The sequence below is a fragment of the Pinus tabuliformis genome, chromosome 8 (assembly GCF_031772625.1).
Source record: "Pinus tabuliformis cultivar Carrire ecotype Pingquan chromosome 8, CPIR1, whole genome shotgun sequence".
Taxonomy (NCBI): domain Eukaryota; kingdom Viridiplantae; phylum Streptophyta; class Pinopsida; order Pinales; family Pinaceae; genus Pinus; species Pinus tabuliformis.
In genome coordinates, this window is record NC_142294.1 from 243175306 (window position 1) to 243190275 (window position 14970).

Below are 14970 nucleotides of genomic sequence, written 5' to 3' on the forward strand. Positions count from 1 at the left end.
TGACTATATTTTTTTTTAATCTTTTAACTCATTTATTGTCAAGGGCCTAAAAGTTAATTGTCCTTTGAAATGTAAGTGCGTCCCATTAGAGGCTTACATTTGTGGTGACATGTGGAAACGTAGTTAAAGCTCAAATGGCCTACATAGTCAAGCAAATCTAATGAGTATTAGTAGTCAAACAAATCTAATGAGTATTAGTACCAAGTGGCGGTGAAAATCCAAAGGCACAAACCGTGGTGAAAATCCAAAGGCACACAAAGGTAACTCACATGGATATAGTATGGCAATGACCGACTTCTTCTTGAAAAAAGAGTTAATTATAGAATAAAATGCTAAGAAGACTCATGTACTTTTTAGATTGACATATCGCATGGCACGTTGATTCTTTTGCAAGGGCATCTTCTTTCTTTCTATAAGGCATGTCCCCTTAACATGTTTTGTATTTGGTTGATTATGATTGATTATTAAAGGTATGTTGAATAATGATGTGGTATTGAAAATTTAATATTATTAGTGAGTGAATTTAGGTAGGTTAACTTTTGATGGGTTATCCATAAGGAGAGTTTTAAGGTCAATAGATATGGCTTAATGTCTATTTTATTAAATTTGATTTATTTTATTTTGAATATAGAGTATGGAAGTGTACATATGGAATTTTAAAATTATTAATATTTAAAATTGTTAATGTTAGATTAAAAAGTATGATTTATCAATATGTGAGTGTGAAAAAAAAAAATTCTTAGAAAGTTTGAAAGTGAAAATTTCAAATTTCAAAGTGTTAATTTCGAAAGTGCTAACTTTAATTTTAAATTTATGAATTTTGATTCTAAAAATGTTAATATCAAGTTCTAATATTAATGTATAAAATTTTATTTATGTATATCTCTATGACATACATTGCTAAATATATCAATACTAAAGATAATAAAAAAGACATAAGCATTGTCATTGTGTTAAAGAGTTACACATTTTCATTAATTTAATCAACAACATATAATATGGATTTATATACATACAAAATGAAGACCGTGAATTAGTTGATCACTTTATCTAAAAATCACTATAACTAGGCTATTATGGATATATGAAAAAATCTCATATCTTAGTCTATGAGAGAAGAGAGAATCTAACCTTCTAAGAGTTTTAACTAAGCCAATAGATAAAAATTTTCTAGTAACTAATTAGCTATTACATTAAAAAGAATAACAATTATTTCTTGTCTTCCATTAACCTAGCCTTTCTTTTTATTTAAATATTTTCTTTATAAATATTTGCTTTCCCATACTGTTCTAATGAATTTCCACCATTGAGCCTTTACTTTATGTGTATTAGCAATAGCATCTAAATATTAGTAAACATTTTTTCTTTTGTTAACGTTAAAACATGCAATGCCCCTTGTCAACTTCACAAGTTCACCAAGTGAAAGCACCCAATTAAGCCTTCCTCCACTAAAATGGTAAACCCATTAATTATGGCATGACTGTAATAATATAGGGTGTGAAAAATATGAAATGAAACTAAAATGAAATGCAACAATGTGATATGAAATGAATTTTACTAATCATGGTGAAGTGTGATAACTAACGATAGTAATCTGACTTATAGCAAGGGGAAAAGTCCATTATTTCGAGCACAAATGATCCTCTACAAAACCATCTCATTTTCCTCACAAATATGAAAAGGGTTGACTACTGAGAACACTTCATAGGACTAACAACCTAAAATGAAACAATTTATTTCAACATTATAAGAGATAATAGTCTATTACTAAATGAAAGAGTAACTAAAGCACGCGGGCTTCACCTTGTCGACCAATATATTATTACACATAAAAAAGGTTTCTAAGTTGTGAAAAATAGCCAATATATTATAAGTATCTGGAGATACAGGGTATGGGTGGTATATGTAACACCCTCCTCCCACATCAACCCAAGTAACCGTCCAATCGGAGTAAACATGTGATGAAGAGTTACTATGATATGATTCAACTACCTATGTATAAGTTAAGGAAGTGGAACTGATGGAAAACAACCAACCTGACCTTCTAAACATGCAATAGAACCCCTGAGAGCCATCTAACCCATCTAGGTGACCAACCCCTGAGACAAACTGACCTTTTGCTGCATTAAAGCCTTAGTCGCTCCCTTGACATGGGCATGCATAGATTGGGAACCTCTAGTATCTCCCACAACAAGGCATGCTCGCGATTGAGGAATTTTCCAAGTAGTTTTATGCTAATGAATCCAGCTTTTGTGCCACTTTTTTAGGGCCAGGACTAAGGCCACTACCCAAAAATCCATTAAAATTATAGAAATGAAAAGTAACATCAAAACAATGATACAAATTCAAATACTTAAACAAGGACATGACTGAACCCCTACTAGCCATGACAAGCATTTTGTCAAACATGTCACAAATATGGATTCTATAGGTTTAAACAACAGGTCTGAGCATGTGGGTCTCACACTTATCTGAGAATCACTAAGAAGCATTGTTGCCTCATCACAATAACTGAATTACCATCTATTAAGTCATATATTCATTATACATTCAGTGATTAACAAAAACATGATGAGAGCCATACATTCTCACTATCATAAAGCTCACTCATAACCAATATATAACCAAATAAAAAATCAAGGATATAATAGCCATATAAGCCACATATAAACACATATATTTACCCATAATATACTAAGGAGAAAGAGATATCTTATTGATGATTGCATAGGCTGACCAGGTATGGTACTTCCATGAACAACCTGACCATAGACTAGGAAAAACCAAATCTTTCTTTTATTCAATCACCCCTGTGCCATATTCCAAGCATGAATGTGGGATCTCATAAAAAAAAAAAATCAAAACCATTCAGGGCTTCCAGAGGCCAAACCACCTCAACCCTCAACCAGTGATTCCACCTCATTGTCAAATATCACTAACCATCACCAAACTGGTCTCTACCCAAGCTATCCAAGGCTTTAGAGCATTTGTTCCAACCAGGGCTTCAAAGACTAGTAACTCAACGCACAGCTTCTGCCGAGCTTCTATAGCGTTTTTCCAACCAAAGTTTCCAGGACTAGTAACTCATCCCACCAAGAGCTTCCATAACATTTGTCCAACCAAGTATTTTATGACTAGTAACTCAACCCAAGTTGTTACAGGGATTCCAGAGTGTTTTTCCAACCAAGGCTTCCAGGAACTAATAACTCAAACCAAAGCCAAAGGAACATCAGAACCAACCAAAAAACAAAAGTACAACCCACAACACAATGACTATCGAGGAAATGGAAAGGCTAGGAAAAACCATTTTCAATCCAGGAAATCCCTCATGCCAATAATATATCATGAAGAAATAAGCACATGCATATGCCATGCATTCCAAAACTAGAAAGGAAATCATACATGCAACTTGGTACCTACAAGAAAAATCCATTGTAGTTGCTTATCCCAATGTCCTCTTGTGCTTTCTTACTTTTCCTTTTCCTTCTTTATCCAAATTCTAAGTATGCCACACTCCTCTAAGAGTGCTCCAAGAAACTATAAGTGTCCAAGAGTATGAGAGAGAGAGATAATAGAAGAGATCTCCACGAAAACCTGTCAAAAAATTGCCAACTAATCCTCAAAAGACTTTTTAATAATGAGGCCTCTAATTTCTTCAATTTTCCATTATTTTTCTTCATTTCCTCCTCACATGCAACCTATGACCTTTCACCTTCCTTTTCAACTGATTTCCTTTATTTTCATAAATAAATGCCAAATAATGCCCCTTTCCTTTCCAAAGCCTTTGTCATTTCCTTTTCCAATTTCCTTAGCCATAATAAACCAAAATGAACACCCACTATCATGTTTTTCCCACCATTCAACTTGGAACATTTGTCCCATGACCATGGTCTGATATATTTTTACATGATTTTTAACTAGGTCTATTAAAGAACTCTCCCCCTCAGGGAAACACCATCCTCGATGTTCATTGACACCTATAAACCAATAAACCACTAAAAAGAAAAGTGTACTACCCATGGAGATTTATAACCCAGCTTGTTTCAGTATTTACAATGAAATCCTTCTAAACAAATGACAACCATACCATTTACTAGAGCTTTATAACACAACTCATTACGATATTTACAATAACAACCACATTTTCTCAACCAAAAAATAACCATATTGTCTATGGAGCTTTATAAATCCATATCGATACAATATTTACAATAATATACACATATACACATATGGACATTTGCTCGACCAGAAAATAAAAGGATATGATGTCTGCATATGCCACAAGGGAATCCAGAGGCTCACACCTCCACCCTCAAAGTAGTACTAGTTTTCACCTCCCTTTGAGGAAGTCCAAAATCCACTACCAAAGTAAAATCTGCATCCAATGTCCAACGCTACTTGTCTTCTAAGTGAACAATTATTGACTCATTGTTCATGGGTGTACTCCCAATGTGTATCTATTTCCATCTGGCAATGCTAATGAAAAAAAAATGAATTTCCCGACCTCCCCTTCTCTTCTACACAGTCCCTCAGGAAATTCGATTACCCCCTTCCATTCAATCACACATCTTCCAAGTTCCTGTTGGGTGTGGAGCCTGATTATTTTCTTTATCCAGAGGTATTGCCACATTGGACCTTAGTTCCTAATGGGGTGGACACCGTCCATTTAATCATCGTCAATGGGATCTAGGGGGGCGACAACCTTGTAAAATATTGTAATTTCATAGCCAATATGAGTCATTCATTAGGTGGATGATTTGACAATAGAATTGTGCTAATTTAGTGTTTTTTTCCCTAGAAGGCAACCCTCAATTTATATGAGGGAGTTTTATTGCAGTTGTGTATTATTATTCTGAGTGAGAAAGAGAGAGGAGATTGCATGAGAGCGAAGTGGAAATTACCGTGGATCTGTTGTAGGTTGTATCTGTTCAATTTTATAAATAATATAAAGAAAGTACTGGTTGTTTCTCTGTGGACGTAGCCCAAATTGGGTCAACCACATATATATGTGTCTCTCTTATTTTATACATTTTCTTTGTTTGTGTTTCTGCAATATTTTATGTGTTCTGTTTTTTTGTAATATATAATTTTCTAATAGTTCTGGGGGAATCCCCTTCTCTGCTACATAGTCTCTCGGGTGACCTCTCTCTTGGCAAGGTTTCCTCACATTAGAAGTCCAAATGCCAAGGCACATCCCTACCTCAAAACCATCATATCGGTTATAGCATGCTCACAGAAATCAGTTGACACTATTGGGTACCAATGTACAACAATGGCCCTACTCCTGAAGTGTTTTACCAACATATTGCTGCATGTTCCAATTCCTTTTATTGCTATTTCTAATGCTTGCATTAAATTTTAACAACCCAATCGAGCATTTTCATGCTTTCCTGCACCAAGCACATAACTTACATTAGATTTAAAATAAATTGAAATAAATTCACATCATACCTCATCAGTAGCTCGTCAATAAGTGCACTTACAATTATGTTCACTTCTTGTCACAACGAGTCTAAAGTAGCTCTTTGATCAAATCATCATGTATAAAAATATCACATCCGGTTAGCTCAAAAATCAACCATCATAGTCAAAATCATAGGTCAAATGTAACCATCATAAATCAAAACCATAGATCACATGCATAATAAAACTAAAATTCATTGGTCCTTACTTCTTCCTTTGTTCTTTTTTTACACACACCGGATTGGTTGTCACACTTGGGAAGCACCTAGTGCCTTTGCTTCTCTTCAATAATGTACACATACACATAATGTAAATCACAACACATACACCCACACAATACATGCATATACGCCTAACATTCAACACAACACATACAACTACACCCGACACACATCACGATACATACACCTACATCCGGTGTATGTGATGTAGGAGCATTCAACCCAAGAGAAAATCATTGTATTTAGTAGACATAGGGGGTCAAGTGTTTTAAGGAAGTTAGATTCCTAAGTGATTAATTAATGTCACATTTAGGCTTTTGAGTGAGTAGGATAAGCATTAATTAGATAATGTGAGGTTGTTTGTAAATGCTCTCGAATAAAGGAGAACATTAGTGGTTAATAAAGACAAAAGAGTTAAAAGTCAAATATAACTCTTAAAGCAGTTTTATGATTCGGGGAACTCGAGAGAGTTCTTAGGAATTAATTGAAGTTAAAAGTGGACATAAAGGATTTAGGAGTTAGTTCAGTAGATTTAGGAGTTGAACCAGAATTAGTTCAACAAAGCCTTTCTGGTATAAATGTAAGCCTACAGGCAGAGTAGAGGGAGAGGCCATTGATACTGAAGATCAGGCCTATGAGAGACTGAGAGTCTCGAATGTAATCAACTGTTCATATTTATATATACAGAGGTTTATTCCATAACTGTGTAAGTGTGTGGAACATATGTTGAATGACTGAATTATATATGTGAATTCGTAGGTTTTGTAACAGGAGTTGCAGGCAGAATTCTATAGATATATAGAGGAGAGAATGATTCAGAGGAATCATAAAGGATCTTTTAATCTCGTTGAAGGAACAGAGTAAGCTCTGTAGAGGTAACGAAGTAAGAATTCGCAGAAGAGTAAAGCTCAGAGGAAGTTGCACAGTAGAACCCTTTGAAGAAACTTGAAGAACCCCAAACCATAGAGAAAACACTGAAGAGATAGTGTAAAATATAAAGAAAGGGCCGAATGGAGAAGTGAAGTGTTAGTATACAGCAACCATTGGATCTTATAGATCAACGGTCCAAATCATAGCGCATGAGGTAGCATTGAAGTATCGCATCGGCGAACTTTAACGAAAGAAGGCGGGCTTATAACCTTAAGTGGTATTTCGGGCGATAAAGAGGTGGTAAATGGTATTGAAGGTTAGCCTTCCGATTCCATTCATAATGCGACACTTAGCAGAAATTGGAGAGTGGAAACCACTTTATCTGGTGGTTAACCCTTGTACTCGTGGTCCATTCGAAGTCGGAGCGAACCGTCAAATCTACTAAGTGTAGATTGACGACGAAAGATTAATATGCAAGTTGTTTGATTGGAGAAGGGTGAAGGGAAAGCGACTTGTGATAATGCGAAGGGCCGATGAGCGGACCCGACGATCTTTATGAATGAGGGTTTATAATGTTTGAAGTCTAGATTTATGGTTTGGAGTGGGTTTCCCATGTAATCCTTTGTATTGTGTTAAAGTGTGAAGGAGTGATGAGAAGCGGACCTAAGAAGGTTTATAAACACAACTGTATAATATTTGAGTTTCGAAAGGTTATCACACATCGGGGATGCGGGAAGATGTGTGTTAATGTGACCGCAGAAAGCCCTGATTGCGATCAATGATAAAGGGGAAACCTTGGAAACTGTGCAAGGCCGTATAAAGGCAAAAAGGTATGTTTATGTGTATATTTCCTTTGTAAATGGGTTATAAAGGATTAAGCGCCAATAGAAGGATTTTATGTGTAAGTCCACTTATAAATGGGGTTTAAATATATATGTGGGCTTAAGGGTTAATAACAGGTTAACGAAGGTATATGCGGAGTGATAAAGTCTTGATAGGAGGGATTTGATGAAAATTTTAATAAAGTCATAAATGAAGGCTTGAGGGTTAATTAATAGGGCCTTAACCATTGATGGGTGAAGTTTTGACTCGGTGAGTTAATTACTTGGGACAAGTGTGTTTATGAATTTTACATGCATACTATGGGTGTAAGCGGGGGTAACCCTGACATCATTTTGGTATCAGAGCAGAATTGTAATCAAAGCGAGGAAAGATTTCCTATGAAAAAGAGTTTGCACACAGAAGAAGGTAATGTGCATAAGTTAATTGATGAATGATAGAGGTTACAACAGAAGATTGTAGGGGAACTTTTGGAGTTTTTGGGAGATTGTAGCAGTTCCAGCAAAGGCTTGGAGTAGACAAGAACAGAGGATTCCTTGAGGAAAAGTGAGAGCAAGATTGCTTAGTACAAGTTCTGAAGGAAAGAGGACTTGGAGACCAAACAAAGGACAATCCATTCAAAGTACAGAAGAATGGGAGAATGAGATCATACATATATCTTGAAGGTAAGATATTGTGTTTTGTTTAGAATTGAAATTGAAGATTGTGGTTGCAGACGAAGCATCTCAACAAAGGACAACAAGAGAAGCTGCGAGAGGAGAACCAGATGTGTTCTTGAAGGTAGAGTAAGGAAAACACTCTAAAGGAGAAGTGGTAGTGAACCTAAAGAATCCAACAAGAGGTTGGACAGAGAGAGAGGACAGTTGAAGTCTTCTCAAGAGATTACAGAAGCCTAGAAGGAGCCAAGGTGTTGCTCAAGAGGAGGTTCTAGACAGAGGACCCGTGCTTACCAAAAGACTGGGTGAGGAGAGCTTAGTGAGGTAAGATTGCAACGAGGAGGACTAGCTATTGCAGAGGCTTGTTGCACATGAGTGAGGAGTTCATGAAGGAAGAGGAGAAGAATATGACTACTAATAGTCATAGTAGAGGTTCAGAGAGAAGCTATAGCAGAAGAAAGATGAAGAAAGAGGATGCCAAAGAAAATGGAAAGAAGATGAGTCCAGAGGAAATTGACAAATAGATTGCAGAGTTAAAAGAACAACTCGATACATTAAGGAGAATACTTGAAGAAAGCCAGAGACTAGGTTGGGTCTTGAGGAAGAAGCCAGTGAAGTGGCATAAGTTACAGAGAAGGCTGCAACAGAGGAAAGTAAGGTGGCCGATGGAAGAACTCAAGGAAGTTGAGTTGGAATTGAAAGAGTCCATTTGTGAACCAGAACAAGGAGAAATTCTGGGAGAAAGTGAAGATGAAGACTGAAAATTCAAGTGAGGCCAAAGGATCACATGGTTTCAAATTTGAAAATTTGTGTATGTTTGTAGGTGAAACATGTGAAGGAAAATTTGCTGATATTGTCATAAAGGAGAAAGAAGACAAGCAGAATCTAAATTCTATTCTAGAAGAAGATGAGATAGATAGGTCTCATATACAGTTAGGGGAAGATATCAAGCAACCAAGTGAAGGGCTTGAGAAGATTGAAGAGGAGACCATCGAGGAAATTCTGAGTCATAAAGAGAACTTGGAACAGCAATGATCCAGGTGGAAATTGGTGGCCACCCACCAAGTCCACTTGGACCCCCACCATTGTTTCTTTCAGCTTTTCAGTTTCCTTAATTGTAGCACAATTTAATATTTTTAGCAGTTTTTCAGGTCCTAAACTTCCGGAGCCGTTTTGAGGCCCTAAACGATGTTTTTTGGGAAAATTGGGAGCAACATGGGTCAATGGACCTATGTTTCTCTTCCCGAAGTTGTAGTTCTCGGATAGATCTTTCTAACGAGATATTGTAAGCGTCAAACATAGATCGTATGCCAAAGTTACAACCCTGGGAAGTTGATGTACCAATTTACCCAAATGGGGCCCACATTTTAGCGTTTCATCTTCTAGGGTTAGGTTTTTGGATGTTTAGTGTTTTGCATTGTTTCTCAACAATAAATAGGCCTTCAAGCCTCATTGTAATACAATTTAGAGGCATGTAGCCACCACATCTCTTCTCAGAGATAAGCTACCATCGCCCTAGCTGTTTATTTCCATTTTTTGTTTGTAAGCATATCTCAGTATTTTACATTAATGAAATGAAGTATTATTTCTACTGCATCTTTTTGTTTATGGTTATCTCTGTAATTTGTTGCGTTCCTATTTAAATCCGGATCAATGGTATTAGAGCAGTCTGCTTTTTCTCTGTTTTTCTTTGCATATCCCCAACGAGGTCGGGATATAAGGAGTTAGGGCTTGAACTGGTCGAACCTTTGCAAGACCAGCCTCGCAAAACCCAACGACTTCCCATGGTGGATGAAAAGAAAGACGAGGGAGTAGGAGATCCTATCAAAATCTTGATCGAAGAAGCCCTCAAGCGACAAAGGAACGCGATGATGGACAACTTTTCCCAGATCCTTCAACGGCTACCCAGGGGCAACGCATCGGCTTCCCACAGCTACTTTGGAAACGCCACACCGTTTAAGGTACAAGTTAATTTGAAATCTACATATTTGAGTGTCAGATAGATGCAAATGTTGTCGATAAATGGTTAAATCTGCTAGAGGGTTATTTTTCTGTTCATGATTTTTCCAGTCATTAAAAGATTATTTTCACTCTTCTCAAAGTAGCCCCCCACATCAAGGACTGGTGGGAAACATACTACGAGCAGAAGGATGAAAGTACTGGCTCACTATTTTCAGCCACACCCACCTTGGAATTCATTCCGGGATGCCATCAAGGAGCATTACTACCCTATCGAAAGCTATGAGGATCAATACATAAAGTGGACCATGCTGCGGTAGGGAAGGGATCAAGACATGTCGGAGTTTACCAATATTTTCCATACCCTTCGCACAAAGTTGGGTATCAAGGATTCGGAGTAGCATTTGATACTCAAATACCATGGTTGCCTGCATAAGTACATCCAGGAAGAAATAGAATTCTTGAACGTCTCCTCACTCGGCATGGCATACCGATATGCTGTCAAGGTCGAGCAAAAGTTTAAATAGAAGAAGTGAGACTTTGGATCTGCAAATACGAAGCAAGGGAAAGGTGCCCTCAAACCGTAGAACAAAGGACAAAGCCAAGGCGGGGTGGCCCAAGACAACCCGCCAAATCTACAAGCAAAGAACAGTGTCGCGAAGCCAAAAAAGGACACGGGAAAATGCTGTGAGTTCCATAAGAGCTCCACTCACAACACAAGCGAGTGTCGGGCCAAGCAGTCACTGGTGGCTGAGCTAAGGGTTTCAGAATCAGATGCATGTTCCGACTCTGAGTCAGAACCTGACAAGGGGATTGACAAAGGAAAGCAGATTATCGATGCGGAGCCCAACGCCATCGTTGCCACCACGAAGATCCAGAAGGAGGAACCCGAAGATCCATAGGAGGAGGAGCGTCTCTTCCACTCCCAGATGTGGGTAAATAGATCCCCACTACAGTTCATTGTTGACAGCAGGAGCCAAAAGAACCTCATTTCAGCAGAGGTCATGAAGTGGATGGGCTTACCAACCACAGCACATCCACAATCGTACACCGTCGGGTGGCTTCACCAAGGACGGGATCTTCGCGTGAGCCAGCAATGTCGCCTTCCATACAACATCAAGCCCTTCATGGATGAGGTATTGTGTGACATTGCTCACTTTGAAGTTTGTGGTGTATTATTAGGAAAACCATACTTGTGGAAGTGACATGCTGTGTATGAATCAAGGCCCTGTGCTGTTATTATTACTTTGGGAAATAAGTTGTACAAGATACCGGAGGTAGCACCGCCTATTTCCATCTCTTTGGTTACTGCAAAATAATGCAGTAAGCTCATTTCCAAAATCGGGAAATTTGTTTTCCTGATGATACACCCTCAAGGAAAGAAGAAGAAGATGGCCACGACCTCCAGACAGGGCCCCTTCGCACGATAACTACAGATGGACAAGATCGTGGAGGAGTACGAGGACATCTTCACCTCCCCCGTAGGGGTTCCTCTACACTATAAGGTCAAGCACTCCATTGATCTGACCCCAGGTGTACTGCTGCCTAATGGACCAATCTATCAGCGCTCCGTTTTGGAGAATGATGAAATCAAGAGGCAGATTCAGGAGCTGCTACAGAAAGGTCACATCAGTTTGAGTTCATCACCCTGTGGGAGCCCGATCGTGTTGGTACAGAAGAAGGATGGGACTTGGAGACTCTGTATTGACAATCGGGCGCTAAAAAAGATCACTGTCCATAATAGGTACCCGATCCCATGGATCGATGACCTCCTGGACCAACTGAAGAAAATATTTCAGCAAGATCAATTTGAAGTCAGGATATCACCAGGTACCAATCGAACCCTCCGATGTGTGGAAGACTACCTTCAAAGCCAAGGAGGGCCTTTCCGAATGGTTAGTTATGCCTTTCAGATTGACGAATGCTCCTGCAACCTCCATGAGGCTAATGGATGACATCTTGTGGCCATTCACCAACTCATTTGTAGTGGTATACTTGGATGATGTCTTGATCTTCAGCCAGAGTTGGGAAGAGCACCTCCAGCACATCCGATAGGTTCTCCAAACACTGTGGAAACACAAGTTATGTGCCAATTTGGAGAAATTTACTTTTGGCATGACCTAGGTTCGGTATCTGGGATACATTATTGATGAACATGGGGTGCATGTGGATCCAACCAAGATCCAAGTCATTCGGGATTGGCCCTCTCCAACCACTCTAACGGAGCTCCACAACTTTCTAGGTCTTGCCGACTTCTACAACAGATTCGTGTTGGTATTTTCTCATATCACTTGGCCCTTAAGTCAAGTCACGAAGGGAGGAGTGAAAGAAAAATTCTTTTGGTCAGAATCTCAATAGAAGGCATTAACAGAGTTGAAAGACCACCTCTGCTCGGCACCAGTGCTCGCATTACTAGACTTGCAACAACCATTTGAGGTCGAGATAGATGCCTCTGACTATGCTATTGGGGCAGTCCTTACTCAACATGGGCATCCAGTGGCATATCACAATGAGACACTTTCAGACACAGTCCAGAAGTATCCCACTTAAGACAAAGAGATGTATTCTATTGTGCAGACTTGCTGAAAATGGAAACATTACATTTTGGGGAAGGAAACATTCATCCACACAGACCACCGACTCCTCCAGTTCATACAGACCCAAGGGAAATTACAGAATGATCGCCATCAGAAGTGGTCCACATACCAGCAACAGTTCCATTTAAATATCAAGTATAAGAAAGGTAGCACCAATAATGTTGCAGATTGCCTCAGTCGACCACCGATCATGTCATTAACCACCGTGCTCAACTCTTGTGGGCACGATACTTTTGATTGGCCACTTCTCTACAAAAGCAACCCAGACTTTGGCCACACATACCAGACACTCTTGGAGGGTTGGCATGTTCCAGATTTTCACCTCTAGGATGCCCTATTATGCCACCTGGGTCATGTTTGTGTTCCTTCAAGCGAGCGTGCCAAGATGATTTGGGAAGCACACTATAGTCGGGCTGTTGGGCATTTCAGGGTCGAGAAAACGGTGGCAGTACTACAAAAGTATTTCTACTAGACGAATCTTTGACAGGATGTCGGGAAGTACATCAGATCATGCACTGCTTGCGCCATTGCCAAACTGACAGTCAAGAAGCAAGGCCTCTATACCCCGCTGCCTACCCTTAGTCAACCTTGGGAATCCATCTCCATGGATTACATGTCAGGCCTTCCTTCCATTAAGCATGGAAACGAGTGTGTTTTTGTGGTCATCGATAGGTTCTCGAAGATGGCCATTATGGCGGCCTGTAAGAAGAATATCACAGAAGAAGCCGCTGCTAAACTCTTCTTTGAACAAGTGTGGATGCACTTTGGGATCCCACAGTCTATCGTCTCAGATCGGGTTAGTAGGTTCCTCAGTACATTTTGGTCCAGTCTCTAATCGATGCTGGACAACAAACTCACTAAGTCCACATCCTTCCATCCCCAAAATGATGGCCAGACAAAGGTTGTCAATAGGATGATTGTACAAATTCTACGCATGTACAACTCAAAGCATCCACGCACATGGGATGAGAGCCTCCCCTATGTTCAGCATAGCTACAACCGGGCTCTCCATAGCTCGACTGGCCATAGCCCTTTTCAGGTGGGCTTGGGATTCCAGCCACTATGTCCCATTGATGTGGCCATGCCATTTGTAGCTACTCACGCAGATTCGGCTCATGTCCACTCTGAAACAGATAAGGCAAACAACTTCATTGAGCACATCCAACATATTCGCTAGCAAGTCCATGACATTCTGGAGAAATCAAATGCCAAGTACAAGCAACAACATGATCAACATCGGGTGCCACACAAGTTTTAGGTGGGCGACAAAGTCTAGTTGCATTTGCAAAAGGAATGCCTTACCGGAACCTATCGGAAACTCAGACCACTCTGATATGGTCCTTACACCATTACCAAGGCTATGGGAGAAAATGCATTTGAGCTAAGCATTCCTCCATTCCTTGGCCTACACCCAGTGTTCAATGTGGACTGCCTTTGGCCATACTTTCCACCATTACTAGACACATCCGACATTGCAGAACAGCTCACACCCACACAGTTAAACCCAGATTGCATGGAACAAGCTGTAACTAATCGAACCATGGACACACATATTAAGCACACTCGCTAGCAGAACATCCAACTGTATCGAGTTGTCAAAGCAGGCCAACTCCTTCACTAGGGTAAGTGGCTCACTAGGGACCAAGTTCAACAGAAGTTTCCTCATCTCATGGAGGAACTCAACGCAATGGGGACCATTGCTTCCTAAGGGGGGAGGAATGATCCAGGTGGATATTGGTTGCCACTTGCCAAGTCCACTTGGACCCCCACCATTGTTTCTTTCAACTTTTTAGTTTCCTTAATTGTAGCATAGTTTACTATTTTTGGCAGTTTTTCGGGTCCTAAACTTCCAGAGCCGTTTTGAGTCCCTAAACGACATTTTTTGGGAAAACTGGGAGCAACATGTGTCCATGGACTGATGTTGCTCTTCCCAAAGTTGTAGTTCTCAGATAGATCTTTCTAACGAGATATTGTACATGTCAAACGAAGATCGTATGCCAAAGTTACAACCCTAGGAAGTTGATGTACCAATTTACACAAACGGGGCCCACAATTTGGCGTTTCATCTTCTAGTGTTAGGTTTTTGGATGTTTATGGTTTTCCATTGTTTCTCAACAATAAATAAGCCTTCGAGCCTCATTGTAACATAGTTCAGAGGCATGTAGCCACCACATCTCTTCTCAGAGATAAGCTACCATCACCTTAGCTGTTTATTTCCAATTTCTGTTTGTAAGCATATCTCAGTATTTTACATTAATGAAATGAAGTATTATTTCCGCTGCATCTTTTTGTTTATGGTTATCTCTATAATTTGTTGCATTCTTGTTTAAATCCAGATCAAGAAAGGAGACATGATGGCTG